This window comes from Procambarus clarkii, chromosome 85 (genome assembly GCF_040958095.1).
Source record: "Procambarus clarkii isolate CNS0578487 chromosome 85, FALCON_Pclarkii_2.0, whole genome shotgun sequence".
NCBI classification, from domain to species: Eukaryota; Metazoa; Arthropoda; class Malacostraca; order Decapoda; family Cambaridae; genus Procambarus; species Procambarus clarkii.
The window spans coordinates 20,570,068-20,586,590 of record NC_091234.1 but is presented as its reverse complement, the minus strand read 5'-3'; the positions used below and the strand labels follow the sequence as shown (position 1 = coordinate 20,586,590).

At 41.1% G+C, this 16,523-nt stretch overlaps 1 non-coding gene across 1 annotated transcript; it reads right to left on the bottom strand.

Moving 5' to 3' along the window:
* Nucleotides 1-10,085: 10,085 nt before the first annotated feature.
* TRNAK-UUU (transfer RNA lysine (anticodon UUU)) lies at nt 10,086-10,158 on the bottom strand. The gene has a single exon. It is a non-coding gene; the product is annotated as a tRNA-Lys (tRNA).
* Nucleotides 10,159-16,523: the final 6,365 nt, after the last annotated feature.

Sequence of the window (16,523 nt, the reverse complement as noted above, 5' to 3'; positions counted from 1 at the left end):
ACATTAGACCGTGGCATTTTTTAGGTAGACTTCTGTTACATTTACTGTTTGATAGTTATATTTATATATAATAATATCTATTAAGGGTAAACGCTTAACATGTAATATTAATTAAAAGAAATGTCAGGAGCCACACGTCTGTCTCCACATGTTTTATGTGTTAATTTTGAGCGCTCTTGTACTTGTGCGCTGGCTGACGTTCACAACCGATGTTTTATTTTTTTTTATTTATAGAAGGTTCTTACATTCTTGTACAGCCACTAGCACGCATAGCGTTTCGGGCTATGCGTACTAGGTCTTAATCCTATGTTCCCAGGAATACGACCCGTCAAATCGTTTAACAACCAGGTACCCATCTTATCAAGTTGTCAATGTAATCAATCACAGCTTTAATATACCAATGTGCTTTACTATACTTACTAATCTCTTTTATCTCATTTTTTCTTGCAATGTATCTGTTATCATTTTATTAATTCTGCTAGAATTTACCCACTTAAAATTATCTGTTAGATTAAGGACCTGCCCGAAACGCTGCGCGTACTAGTGGCTTTACAAGATTGTAAATACTATGCTATGTTTTCTCTCAAACCCAATGTACCTTCTTGTATATAAATAAATAAATAAAAATAAATAAATAAATACTGTTGGGTAAAGAGACTACAGTTAAGGATTGGCGGCCAATAAATCCTCACCTTCTGAGGCTAAATGGCTATAGAGGTTTTCACTTGTATGCTGATGGAGGAACTAGGGGGGGTCTCATGTTATGTCAAAAGTACCATACCTGCCGAGATAACTGGAATCCCTCAGAGATATAGAGGTAATGAAAGCATTAGCTTGCGGATACAATTAAAGGACCGAGAGTTAAATTTCATTAATCTATACATCTCTGATAGCTCCCTTGATTTAAGATACTTGCCAGATTCCTTCTTTTCTGAAGATACACTTGTGGTAGGGGATTTTAATGCCAGACATCCAGCTTTAGGATCAAGGGGTAAAGCAAATAGGAATGGTTGCAGATGGTACCAGTTTTTGCAGGAACATGAAGATGTTCAACTGCTGGGCGAGCCCTCTCCTACTCTTCTGAGGGGAGGGAGATTAGATTATGCTTGTTTAATAAATGCTGAGGGCATAGAGGGGAATTGTCTTACTGTGGATGAAATGCTAAGTGATCATTTTGCATTACAAATACAGCTTAAACTAGATAAAAAGCATGCCTGCCTTCAGAGGAAAAGGTTAAAGTTTAATGAGGGAGAATTAAGGGGTCTTGTTGGCCATATTAAGCCTTGGTATGATACTTATAAGCCAGTTTCGGCAGAAGCATTTTATGAAGATTTAATTAAGGAGGTGGATGTATTTAATGCAACATTGAACCGGAAAACATCTAGTATAAAAAAATGCATAGTGTTTACACAGATTTATTTTGACTAGGGATATCAAAGACATATTTATTTCTGGTGTGGTGCACCTCAAGGTAAGGTATGTCATGTAAAGGAGGAAATGTATATGTTTATCTCTCAGAATGTTCGGCAATACGTTTATTGCTTGTGATGTGTGTCTATGTATGTATGAACACGATGTACTGAACGGGGTGAGAATAGCTTGAGCTACCTCATCCCTTTGTGTGGATTTTACCTCAATAAACTTATTTGAATTTACATTTAAATTTCACTATGTCTAAGATATCGGCGACTGATTTCAAGCAGAGCTTATTTAGAACATATGGAGAATTCAGCAACATCGGTGTTAGGAAATCTGTAAACTGCTCCCACAGTGTTGCCAGCTTGGCTACAAATAGCGAATTGGGCTACTTTTGAGAGCCCCGCGCTCCCAAATTTTTAATTTCGCTACTTGCTACTTTTTGGGCTAATTTAAGAGCAAGATGTGCTAATTTGGGCTATAAATGTTAAGAATGTACAATTGCGAGTTACATGAAAGTAACTAAGCTATAAATAATTGTAATTAATAATAATTGTAAATATTAATTAATACTAAATAATATTATTTAATAAATCAGTCCCAATTCAATGCAGAGTTTTCTTCCAAGCACAGAAACTTGTAAATATAAATACAAGATAATAGATAGATCGATAAATAAATAGACAACTTTCAAATATTGCACCAAGTAATGGCGAGAGGAAAAAAACTAAACAGTATACATTACATTTGATATTAGTAATGGATGAATGGTAATAAATTGGTGTATGTTTGTATGTATACGAGACAAAGTCCATTTAATGGCAGAATTTAGCCATTTTGTGTAAAAACTTTTATATCTCATATTATTAATTATAACAGTAATCGAGAAAAGTAATACACTTCCTCCTTTTCGCTGATGTCATCTAACTGGGGTCGTAGGGTGGGAGGTCGCACAGGATCGTCCGTCGTCGTAGGATCAGGTTGTGTGTAGTTTGTATATACAAGAGATGAAACAGAGAGCCATGAGCTAGAGCGATGTGCTGAGTCCATAAGGAGGCGGAGCTTCCGGAAATACCTTCCTGTGATTGGCTGTTGCGGGGAATACCAACACTCTTTTATGAATAAAATTTAAGCTAAGAAATAGGTCCTTGTGCACAACAACAACGTTGTTGTGAAAAAGAACAATAGTCTCTGATTTGCACCTGATAGAAATCTCCATTTAACTGAATAATTTACTCGAATAAGAGGGCAGAGCAGCGTATCATTATTTGTGTCAAGGCAACCGCCAATAATGACGTCTCAAGTTAGTAGCCAGCCCATGTTTATATAACATCTTTTATTTCCTGCAATATTTAATTATCACTTTATTAACACTTTAAATAATGAACACTTCACTTTTTTGGGTAAATTAAAGTTAAAGCAGAATTCCATAAGCAGGACTGGTGGGCTGAACTAAGATGATTTACTAAGAGGATGGCACCAATAGCTGATCCCTTCCTGTGATTGGCTGTTGCGGGGAATGCCAACGCTTATATGAATAAAATGCAAAATAAGAAATACGTTCTTTTGCTCAATAACCTTGTTGTTGTTGTACAAAAGAACAACTTTTTCTGTTTTATACAAGACAGAAATTTCCATCTAACTGAATAATGTAGACCAATAAGAGGACGGAGGCATATTGTATCGCCAATATTATTTGTGTGAGGCAACACCCTCTGATGACGTCACAAGTTAGGTAGCCAGCCCATGTTTCTGTAACTCTCGTTACGTCCTGCAGTATTTAATTATCACTATATTAATACTTTTAAATACTTAACATTTCATATTTTAGGTAGATTAAAGTTGAAGCAGAATGTCATAAGCAAGGACGGTGTTCTGAATAAAGATGATTTATTAAGTAGATGGAGCCTTTAGCTGATCCCTTCCTGTGATTGGCTGTTGTGTGAATGTCAACAAAGAATATCTACCCCCATACCATCTGTGGGCGGAGCTTGGAACCTCCTACCCGAGCACAACAACCCGCCTTATGGGTTGCTGTTTGGCTATTTGTAGTGCGTTGGAAAAAAACTAGATGGCGTTAGTGGTATTTTGTAGGGTAATTTGTTATAAGTGTAATTTGATGTCAACAGATGGCGTAAGCTGTACCTTATGGCCACTGTTGACCAGCCAGTTGATAGTGTTCTCTTCTGCCGACAGATGGCATCAGCTGTGTTATTATTACTTCCGAATTCCCTTTTAAAAACTGATCTACAAATCCCTTGGCTTATGATAAGGTTTTATATCATTTATGATAAGTATTAGATAACTGGAGTTCCACAATTACTTTTATTTATCAACTGTATTAATTATATATATATATATATCGTACCTAGTAGCCAGAACTCACTTCTCAGCCTACTATGCAAGGCCCGATTTGCCTAATAAGCCAAGTTTTACTGAATTAATATATTTTCTCTAATTTTTTTCTTATGAAATGACAAAGCTACCCATTTCATTATGTATGAGGTCAATTTTTTTTATTGGAGTTAAAGTTAACGTAGATATATGACCGAACCTAACCAACCCTACCTAACCTAACCTAACCTATCTTTATAGGTTAGATTAGATTAGGTAGCCGAGAAAGTTAGGTTAGGTTAGGTTAGGTAGGTTAGGTAGTCGAAAAACAATTAATTCATGAAAACTTGGCTTATTAGGCAAATTGGGCCTTGCATAGTAGGCTGAGAAGTACGTTCTGGCTACTAGGTACGACATATATATATATATATATATATATATATATATATATATATATATATATATATATATATATATATATATATATATATATATATATGTCGTACCTAGTAGCCAGAACGCACTTCTCAGCCTACTATGCAAGGCCCGATTTGCCTAATAAGCCAAGTTTTCCTGAATTAATATATTTTCTTTAACTTTTTTCTTATGAAATGATAAAGCTATCCATTTCATTATGTATGAGGTCAATTTTTTTTATTGGAGTTAAAATTAACGTAGATATATGACCGATCCTAACCAACCCTACCTAACCTAACCTAACCTATCTTTATAGGTTAGGTTAGGTTAGGTAGCGGAAAAAGTTAGGTTAGGTTAGGTTAGGTAGGTTAGGTAGTCGAAAAGCAATTAATTCATGAAAACTTGGCTTATTAGGCAAATCGGGCCTTACATAGTAGGCTGAGAAGTGCGTTCTGGCTACTAGGTACGACATATATATATAATATATATATATATATATATATATATATATATATATATTATATATATATATATATATATATATATATGTCGTACCTAGTAGCCAGAACTCACTTCTCAGCCTACTATTCAAGGCCCGATTTGCCTAATAAGCCAAGTTTTCCTGAATTAATATATTTACTATAATTTTTTTTCTTATGAAATGATAAAGCAACCCTTTTCTCTATGTATGAGGTCAATTTTTTTTATTGGAGTTAAAATTAACGTAGATATATGACCGAACCTAACCAACCCTACCTAACCTAACCTAACCTATATTTATAGGTAAGGTTAGGTTAGGTAGCCAAAAAAAAGCTAGGTTAGGTTAGGTTAGGTAGGTTAGGTAGACGAAAAAACATTAATTCATGAAAACTTGGCTTATTAGGCAAATCGGGCCTTGAATAGTAGGCTGAGAAGTGCGTTCTGGCTATTAGGTACGACATATATATATATATATATATATATATATATATATATATATATATATATATATATATATATATATATATATATATATATATATATATATATATATATATATAATTGTGTGTGTGTGTATGTGCAGAAATAATATTAATAAAACAATTAACATCGTGTAGTGCACTCTATATATCAAAATATATTACTTTGAAACCCATATCATTCACTAAAAAATATTGGGCTACTCTTATTACAAATTCGCTACTTTCAGACCCTCAGCTCGCTACTTTCAGCAATTTAGAACTGGCAACCCTGCTCCCACAGTCAAAGTCAGTCTCGGCACCTTTGACTGAACCGGGCAAAGTTATATTCGCCACAGGTGTTTCTAGTTCTAATTACTTTTGAGCATATCAGTTCTTGGTGAGTTGGAGGTAGTACAGAGCAGTACCACCACCACCTCTCTGGATTGGTTGACAATTGTGAATTGCCGAGTAGTTTGGTATGTTAAAGAGGTGTGTTGTATCCTCTTTCAACCACGTTTCAGTAAGTATAATTGAAATAAGTTATTGAGGTAAAATACACAGAAAGGGATGAGGTAGCTCAAGCTTGTAACGCACGTTTATGCGTTATTGGGTTGATTAGATACACAGTGTTTTAGTGAGTTTCATATTTATTTAGTAGTCCTGGATACAGCAGTGTCGTAGACGTTGAGACCAAGCCTGGAGCAGAGCAGAGAGCCGAGTGTGGCCGGAGTCGGGGAGCTCTATGTGGGAGAGCGTTGTAGTAAAGGATACCTGATCAACCAGACTGTGACTCATACGTCAGGCTGCGAGCAGCCGCGTCCAACAGCCTGGTTGATCAGTCCGGCAACCAGGAGGCCTGGTCGACGACCCGGGCCGCGGGGACGCTGAGCCCCGGAAGCACCTCAAGGTAACCAAGGTAGGATGCGGTCGTAGTCTGCTGCTGCGCTGTGTCGAAGCTGTAGCGTCTTGGGTCGATTAGATCTGCCTACACCGAGTATTACATTCTTGACTGGAGATTGTACTGGTTTTTCTATTCGATTGATTGATTGATGAAGATTAAGCCACCCAAGAGGTGGCACGGGCATGAATAACCCGTAAGTGGTGGCCCTTTTGAGCCATTACCAGTATCAAGAGCTGATACTGGAGATCTGTGGAGGCGCGACTGCACCCTGCGTGACGGGAGATGCCTCCCGGACCAAGTGGTGACCAGATGGTGGTTTTCTATTCGATTGATTGATTGATGAAGATTAAGCCACCCAAGAGGTGGCACGGGCATGAATAGACCGTAAGTGGTGGCCCTTTTGAGCCATCACCAGTATCAATAGATGATACTGGAGATCTGTGGAGGCGCAACTGCACCCTGCGTGACGGGAGATGTCTCCCGGACCAAGTGGTGACCAAATGGTAATTTTCTATTCTCAAATCGCTGGCTTATATACGGTTACTACACTTCACAGTAAGATAAGAGGGTGGAAAAACCGTTACCTGTAAATAGGGATAGGATTATAGCTTGTGTAATTAGTTATGCCATTAAGATGATGAGATAATGGAGCGAGTATAGGTTTACTCGCTACAGGTGCAAAGAGATGATACATAAAGCCATAAGCTAGATCAGTGGGCTGAACGCTTCTGATGACGTTAATAAGAAATCTGGGTGTTTAGCAAATGCCCTCCTGTGATTGGCTGTTGCAGGGATGGCCAACACTTTCTTCGTGAATGAAATGCAAACTAAGAAATACGTCCTTTTGCGTAACAACCTCTTTGTTTTGTACCTGACAGAAAATTTCATCAATAAGAATAATGTAATCTAATAAGAGGGCGGAACATCGTATCATCCATGTTATTTGTGAAGACGCCCCCCCCCCCGCCTTTTTCCTCTGATGATGACGTCACAAGTTAGGTAGCCAGAGGCCATTTTTCTATAACACCTGATATATTCTGCAATATTTAATTCTAATTCTAATAACACTTTTAAATAATTAACGCTTCACTTTTTAGGTAGATTAAAATTGAAGCAGAATGTCATAAGTCGGGCTGGTGTGCTGAACAAAAATGATTTATTAAGTGGGTGGCACCTTTAGCTGATCCCTTTCAGTGATTGGCTGTTGTGGTGAATGTAAACAAAGAATTTCCACCAATGACATACAAGCGCGGGAATTGTTACTCGAGCACAACAACCCTCCTTATGGGCTCTTGTTCCGCTATTGATAGTGCAATGTCGACGCAACAGATATCGCTAGCTGTATTTTGAAGGATGTTTGTTGATGTTTGTTACTCAGAAGTTCGCAAGTGATACTTGGCGAGCAATGGTGTGATAGAGAGTTGAGTACACTGAGAGTCGGTACAGTATCTCTCAAGTGTCGGTTCTAAACCACACTTGGACGTAGACTCCAACTATGTCATGGTTATTACTCGCTACTCATATGCTCGGACAACACCTCACTGTTCTCCAGAGGTTGCAAAGCATTTTAACTGTAAGTAGAGAAAAAGTTTGAGTTTAGTAATTAGTGTTAATGAGAGCTTTGATGTCCAAATTCCAACTCATTAGGCTAATGAGTTTGGAGCAAGTATATTATTGGGATAATCTACTCACTACAGATCTGTGTTGAGCTCTGCGGACACAGTTGGATTCGCTGCGGGAGGAGCTAAGACAGATGAAACAAGGTGTCTACCTTCAAGAGGAAGCAAAGGAGGAGAGCCACATTAGAAAGCCTTCGTCTTGGAGTGTCGCAAAGGACATGGGACTTAAGAAAACTTTGACAAGGCCGCCTACAGCTGTCTTAAAGACCTCAAACTCATTCACCATGCTGGAAGACGAGTGCTCTTGGGAGACGGCAGTTCACCCAAGAGACAAGGCAAGGAAGGGCGCGCCCATAAAGGAAGTAGGTAAGTGAATTTTGGTTGTTGATTCCCAGGTGAAGTTTTTGGATCAAGTTTTTAGTGCCAGAGACACGGGGGAACAGGTTAAGGGTTCGCTATCCGGGAGCAGGAATTGAGGGTATTGTAAACAACATGAATTATATGGCTGGAAATGGAAACAAACCCATTATTTGTATCAGTGCAGGTGGAAATGATGTAGGACGAGTTAAAAGTAAAGGCACTCGTACAGAGGTTTAAGTCAGCCATATAATTAGTTAGGAGCAAGGGAGGAATCCCGATCATAATGTGGCATTCTTCCAAGAAAGGAATTGGAAATAAATGGTTTGTCGAAGGCACTTGGTGCCTATTGCCGACTGGACAGATATTGTAAATCAAACGCAATATCATTCAATGATAACTGGGACCAATTCTATGGAAGGAATGACATGTATGCTCGAAATGGGGGTAAATTATCTAGGACTAGGCTTGTTGCTGTAGCCAACTCATTGGAATATGTGGTTGGAGGGAGTTTGTTTTGGTTTAAACTGTTTATAAGTGGCATAGGAATGGATATGGGGAAAGGAGGCATTAAAAGTGTGTTGGTGGAGGGGAATATTGGTAAAAGGAACAGGGAAGGAGAAGAGCCTCAAAATAGCAATACACTTAAGGTATATTACACAAATAGTAGGAGGTAAATCAGGTTCTTATCTCAGGAGGTAATTCAGCAGGTGGGAGGAGATCCTGTGTTTTCCTGCCATGGGGAACGAGCGTGGGAAGAGGGACCTTGGAAAGACCTGTTGTGACGCCTTTCTCCTGCTTCTGGTCAACCTGGTGTCAGGGTGTACGCACCTAGTTGTACTAGGCTAGCCAGTACTACTAGGCTAGTACTAGCCTAGCCAGTACTACTAGGCTAGTACTAGCCTAGCCAGTACTACTAGGCTAGTACTAGCCTAGCCAGTACTACTAGGCTAGTACTAGCCTAGCCAGTACTACTAGGCTAGTACTAGCCTAGCCAGTACTACTAGGCTAGTACTAGCCTAGCCAGTACTAAGCTAGTACTAGGCTAATACTAGCCTAGCCAGTACTAAGCTAGTACTAGGCTAATACTAGCCTAGCCAGTACTACTAGGCTAATACTAGTACTAGCCAGTTGTACTAGGTTAATACCAGCCTAGGCAGTACTACTAGGCTAGTACTAGCCTAGCCAGTACTACTAGGCTAATACTAGTACTAGCCAGTTGTACTAGGTTAATACCAGCCTAGGCAGTACTACTAGGCTAGTACTAGCCTAGCCAGTACTACTAGGCTAATACTAGTACTAGCCAGTTGTACTAGGTTAATACCAGCCTAGGCAGTACTACTAGGCTAGTACTAGCCTAGCCAGTACTACTAGGCTAGTACAATAAGCCTCTGACACCACTAGGTGTCAGAGGCTCAGCTTGGGAAGGTGGAACATTTACATTGTTGCCGCATATACTCGGTGGTGAAGCGTGGGCTTGGCTGTCACCAGAGGAAGCGGCGCCACTCCTTACCGCAGGACAACATCTTATAGGGAGTATAGGGCGAAATCGTACACAAACCGATTCGACAAAGCTAATTTTCCGTTTGTTAAACCCGCATACATATTGTTAGGTTAAGGTATATTAGCCTTGAGCTGTGTTAGGCTCGGCGTGGTTAGGTTAACTTGGTAAGGTAAGTGTAAGGTAAGGTTTCATTGTATATTAAATGTATATTTGGTTTCAAAATCCGTTGGAGAGCTGTCTGTGTACGATGTATTTACTATTCGTGCCTGCAGACTCGACCTATTAGCCTCTATTCTAATCTATTTTTCCTCAATTATGTATTCACCTAGTTGTGTTTGCGGGGGGTTGAGCTCTGGCTCTTTGGCCCCGCCTCTCAACTATCAATCAACTCTTTTTTTGCATGTACCCTCAGGAAGCAGCTCTTAACAGCTGTCTAACTCCCAAGTACCCATTTACTGCTAGGTGAACAGGCGCATCAGGGTGAAAGAAACTGCCTATTTGTTTCCGTCATCGCCGGGGATCGATTCTCCAGTCCCCTAGGATTACGAATACCAAGCGCTGTCCACTCAGCCACCAGGGCCCCCCCCAAAATATTTAGCCCGAACAGGGACTCGAACCCTGGACCCTTAGGTTAAAAGCCTAATGCTCTACCGACTGAGCTATCCGGGCGCTTCCCATATTGCGTCCCCGGATAGTAGAAATATATATCTACTACATATGTTTCTACATACTACATATGTATATATACATATGTTTCTCTCTAACACACACATCCCCAGGACGCAGCCCGTAGCAGTTGTCTGACTCCCAGGTTCCTAATTTACTGCTAGGTGAACAGGAGCACCAGGGTGAAAGAAACGCTGCTCAATAATTGTTTCTGCCTCGTCTGGGACTACGAGGGCTCTTACGACTATGACCCCCGAACGCTGTCTACTCAGCTGCGAGGTTCATCTTACACGATTTCATGAAATATATTAAATCTCCAACAAAGATTATTATTATTTTGTAATGTAGCTGATTTTTGTGGCCGGCTGGGATATTATTTGTCATGTGGCCGGCTGGGGTATTGTCATGTGGCTGGCTGGGGTATTGTCATGTGGCTGGCTGGGGTATTGTCATGTGGCTGGCTGGGGTATTGTCATGTGGCCGGCTGGGGTATTGTCATGTGGCCGGCTGGGATATTGTCATGTGGCTGGCTGGGATATTGTCATGTGGCTGGCTGGGATATTGTCATGTGGCTGGCTGGGGTATTGTCATGTGACTGGCTGGGATATTGTCATGTGGCCGGCTGGGGTATTGTCATGTGGCCGGCTGGGATATTGTCATGTGGCTGGCTGGGATATTGTCATGTGGCTGGCTGGGATATTGTCATGTGGCTGGCTGGGATATTGTCATGTGGCCGGCTGGGATATTGTCATGTAGCCGGCTGGGATATTGTCGTGTGGCTGGCTGGGATATTGTCATGTGGCTGGCTGGGATATTGTCATGTGGCCGGCTGGGATATTATGTCATGTGGCCGGCTGGGATATTGTCATGTGGCCGGCTGGGATATTGTGTCATGTGGCCGGCTGGGATATTGTCATGTGGCCGGCTGGGATATTGTCATGTGGCCGGCTGGGATATTGTCATGTGGCCGGCTGGGATATTGTCATGTGGCTGGCTGGGATATTATGTCATGTGGCTGGCTGGGATATTGTCATGTGGCTGGCTTGGATATTATCCACCTTAAGGCCGGCCCGGTATTGTCTTGTAGCCAGCTGGGTATTATCTTAGCAAAAGAAGCCATATGTCTACTCCCGTTCTCCACCTGTGTAAAAATATCACAATTAACTTGTAATACGATTGGAGACTGGCATCTTAACTGTAGTCACTGACTGGGTTACAGGGAATGGATGGTACTGAGGGGTGTGACGGTACATTAGGGTGATTAGGGAAGGGAGGGTACAGCAGAGATGGGACGGTACAATTGGGGGGTTAAACGGTACACTGAGGATAGGCTACAGAGGAATTAACCTTATTAGTGTTTTCTGGGGGCTAGATTCATGAAGCAGTTACGCAAACACGAATCTGTGTATTTTTTCTCAATCTTAGGCGGCTTTGTTTACAATTATTAAACAGTTAATGAGCTCCGAAGCACCAGGAGGCTGTTTATAACAATAACAACAGTTGATTGGCAAGTTTTCATGCTTGTAAACTGTTTAATAAATGTAACCAAAGCCGTCAAAGATTGAGGAAAGATGTACACGTTCGTAAGTAATTGCGTAACTGCTTCGTGAATCTGGCCCCACGAGAGGTATGGTACGAGGCTGGCTTAGAATTCGAACGTTTCAGGTAGGCAAAATATATGGATTTTTTTTTACAATGTCAAATCGTGAGAACGGGGTAGGGAGGCTAGGCTCTCAGGGACGTGAGGGTCATGACCTCCACACCTACTTAAGGTCATGGTCATCTCTGTGCTTGACAGGTGCACGTTTCCTTGCGTAATATATCCCTCTTGACACTGTGGTTAAAAGAAAATTGTTCATAAGGATAATTTTGAATTAAATATTCTCAAAATTAGGACAAACTTACGGATAATTTTGAAAATATTCCGCCGAGCTTTTCTAACTATTTAGTTTTATATTGAACATGCTGTAATGTTTTATTGATTAAATGGAAAGGAGATTTTTCAAGGCTCTTAAAAAGCCATTATCTATATTTTATAAACATAATAATTATAACTTTTAATTTTTTCTCAGTTGGATTTGAGTTGCCGGTTAAACCAAGCGAGATATTTTTTTATATTTTTGTCCGAAACACTGTGCGTATGGCTTTAGCGTATTGTAAGTACTAGCACTATCTATAAATCCAACATTTTGTTTGTAACTCATCTTCCTATGTATGTACGTTTACCTGAATAAGCATTTTGATTTGATATATAATGGGTAGTTTCGAATATGTGAGGTAAGATTCCCTTCCAGTACCGTCGCTGTTGGCTGAAAATATAATTAGCTACAGGAATATAATTCGAGACTCCGTCTGCCTACATGCTAGCAACATTCACCATGCTTGCAACATGCCAACACCTTCATGATGGTAGATGGTGAGGATATTCAGACAGTAAGTCACAATACCGACCCTGAAAATTGGACTCCCAACCCAAAAATATGAAAATAAACAGGCGAGGAGTCACAATAACGTGGCTGAAGTATGTTGACCAGACCACACACTAGAAGGTGAAGGGACGACGACGTTTCGGTCCGTCCTGGACCATTCTCAAGTCGATTGTGAACGACTGGACAATTCACAATCGACTTGAGAATGGTCCAGGACGGACCGAAACGTCGTCGTCCCTTCACCTTCTAGATAAAAACTATGAATAAGGCATTGCCTGTGAATTTTGAATTGACAAGCCTAACACCGCAAACAAATCTAACCCCACCACATGGTGAAGCAAATAATAATAATAATTATAATGAATAATAATAAATGAGAAGTAAAAACGAACGTTGAAGTCGAGGACGAGGGCGGAGCGTGTGGACACGTCCACCTCCTCCCTCTGGCATTGTTCTTACGGCGCCATTACTGGTCTGAGACTGGCCTCTAGCCTCTCGTGGCTCCGGGGAACTTGTTCCTCAAATGAGATTATTTTGTGTATACTGTTACATTCACATTCTCCTAGAAAGTAAGTTTCAGTAACTTGACTGAGAATTAGATAACCCACAAACCTGAAAATATAGGAAGTGAAGACGTTTCACTCCGTTCTGGAAAATTTTCACGAGACTTGATAATGCGACCGATACGTCGGTACTTTATTTTCAAATTTATGGGTTTTCTATATTGTAAACGTATCTATATTGTAAACGTATCTATATATATATATTGTAAACGTATCTATATGTTTGTGTCTGTCTTTCTGTCTGTTCAAGGATGTGGGTCAGACACTGAGAGGGCCCTAGTCTCACTCAGCTTTGCAGGGGAATAGTATGCGGTATACGACAAACATAGGCTCGTCAGGGGTCGGTCTAAATTTAATACTTTAAGAAATATTAGCCCTTAACTCTACCCCCCCCCCTTCCTCCGAGCGATTTTTCAGTCTGAAATGAAACTACAAATGTTTTTTCTGTAGAGTTTATTCCTGCCATTTACCCGCACTTTGTTATAATTTACTTGAAAATGGAGACCAGGTGCTTGGAGCTAACCTCACCTAACTTTGCAGTGGGAATGGTCTGGGGTCTAGGATTGACATAGGCTCTTTGGGGTCGGCCTGAGTTATATATTTTAAGACATATTAACATTTATAGAAATTTACATGGTCAGGTGTGAAATATTTGGTGTGTTTCCAATTGAGTTTTCATGTGCCTCCCCCCATTAGGTTGGGGGTGTGATTGGGGGGGGGAGAAGGGGGTATAGGGATATGGGGAGAAGGGGGGGGACATTGGGGGAGATGGGAGGGAAGAGAGGCGAGGAAGAGGAAGGGAGAGTAAGAGGGGAGGGAATATGGGTTAAGTGGGGAGATGTAGGGAGAGGGAGAGGCAGATGGTCTTGGGCACTTCTGGGTACCTCATCCAGTTAAATATATATACTCAACAGTCTTCACCAATGAGTATTATCGCGAAAATAGACACAAACATTAATGATACCAGACTAGAGAAATCGCAACATTACATTTGTCGCTAGCATGACCAACAAACCTGTTGTAAAAATGCAACGAAATCAGCGGAAGGTAAATATTGGGTGATAAAATGGTGCACTTACACCTAACAAAGGGGCAACAATCGCTTTCCGCCAGACTGTTGCACAAAGGGGTAACAATTATATACTCGATGCTGAACGCCACACTCACTTGTCACTCAAACACAACGACAGAGACAGACAGATACACAGAGGATGACAGGGATGTCTTGCAGAGTCAGTAACCAAATATTAGTTTAAAGTTTCCCCGTTAACTCTGGGCAGGTAACTGACTCCTGGTCTCATTGCTCCTCGTGTTATTGTTAGCATACTTGCGTAAGTCCCCCTCCACACTCTCCTCTTTCTCTTTACCGTTTCTTATCATTTTCATTCCTGCTATTAAGCAAACATTTTCATACCACCTCCTGAAGTGTTGGACCTACAGTCTTGGAGCTCTGCAAGACCTTTTCTCTTATCTGTGACAGCATTTACCTCTTTGATAAGGATCCCTTTCTGAACAGTACTGTTGTGTGTAGTTCTCTGATAATAACGGGGTCTTTTTCTACGGCATCCGCTATATTTGAGTGCTAGTGTGTGTTTTTATAGTGATTCCTTGTAGTAGGGACTTGTTTTGTATCACGATGCTTGCTTATATCAGTGTTAAAACTTTAAGAGTGGAATTAGCATATCGTGCATACGTCACCAAGGCTGGAGAATAGTTTTTTGTATACCCAATAGAGAGTTGTAGTGTGAAGACAACGCAATATTGGCAGGTCTCATTAAACGTGACCTGCAACGAGTCAAGTTGCAGGTCTACACTTCTAAACAGGTTACCACACAAACAACAGTTTATTTTAGTGTAGCGAGGAGTACCAACATTCCCTTCTCTCGCTGACACACACACACACACACACACACACACACACACACACACACACACACACACACACACACACATGGCTGTCTCAACCACCCGCCTTCCCGCTACATTTTGTTCCCGGTAAAAAAATCCAGTTTCATCACTTGGACAAACACAGTTTATAGTGTGTGAGGATGGACTGCGCATGTGTCTGGGACGAGGTCATGGCAAGAATTAAGGGAATGTGTCAGCAAGAGCTAATACTGTTGCACACACTCGCTCATCACGTACTGACTGTCATCCTACCAATCCCACACGTCATTATCATGATTGTAAATATTTTCAAGATTTAGTTTTGGAACGAGGGTCTTGGAACAGTTCAGGTTTTCTCAGCGGCATGTTTTCCTTAAAGCACGATCCATCAGTGGTTTTACAGTCAGGTTCCTAATTACTGCTGAGTGCATAGGGGCGAACACTGCCCAATTGTTACCATGTTACCTTACCTTGTGGTTACCTTGTGTTGGTTTCGGGGCTTAGCCTCCCCGCGCCCGGTCCTCGACCAGGCCTCTTCGTTGCTGGACTGGCCAATCAGGCTGTTGGACGCGGCTGCTCGTAGCCTGACGTATGAGTCACAGCCTGGTTGATCAGGAATCCTTTGCAGGTGTTATCATGGCTGTTCATTCAAAACATGAATTTTCTCATATATAAATTAATATCATTATATATTACCATATTGTGCATATATAGGTATAGGGTAGGTTAGGTGTTTAGGTTCTGTTGGCGATTATTTGTATTTGTAGTACGTGGGTGAAGCATTTACAGCGTTGTGATTGACATCATCACTACCACACTACTCACCATCACTACCACACTACTCACCATCATCCCTACTACACTACTCACCATCATCCCTACTACACTACTCACCATCATCACTACTACACTACTCACCATCATCACTACCACACTACTCACCATCACTACCACACTACTCACCAACACCATCACTACCACACTACTCACCAACACCATCACTACCACACTACTCACCAACACCATCACTACCACACTACTCACCAACACCATCACTACCACACTACTCACCAACACCATCACTACCACACTACTCACCATCATCACTACCACACTACTCACCAACACCATCACTACCACACTACTCACCAACACCATCACTACCACACTACTCACCAACACTACCACACTACTCACCAACACCATCACTACCACACTACTCACCATCACCATCATTACCACACTACTCACCAACACCATCACTACCACACTACTCACCAACACTACCACACTACTCACCAACACCATCACTACCACACTACTCACCAACACCATCACTACCACACTACTCACCATCATCACTACCACACTACTCACAATCATCATCACTACCACACTACTCACCATCATCATCACTACCACACTACTCACCAACACTACCACACTACTCACCAACACCATCACTACCACACTACTCACCATCACCATC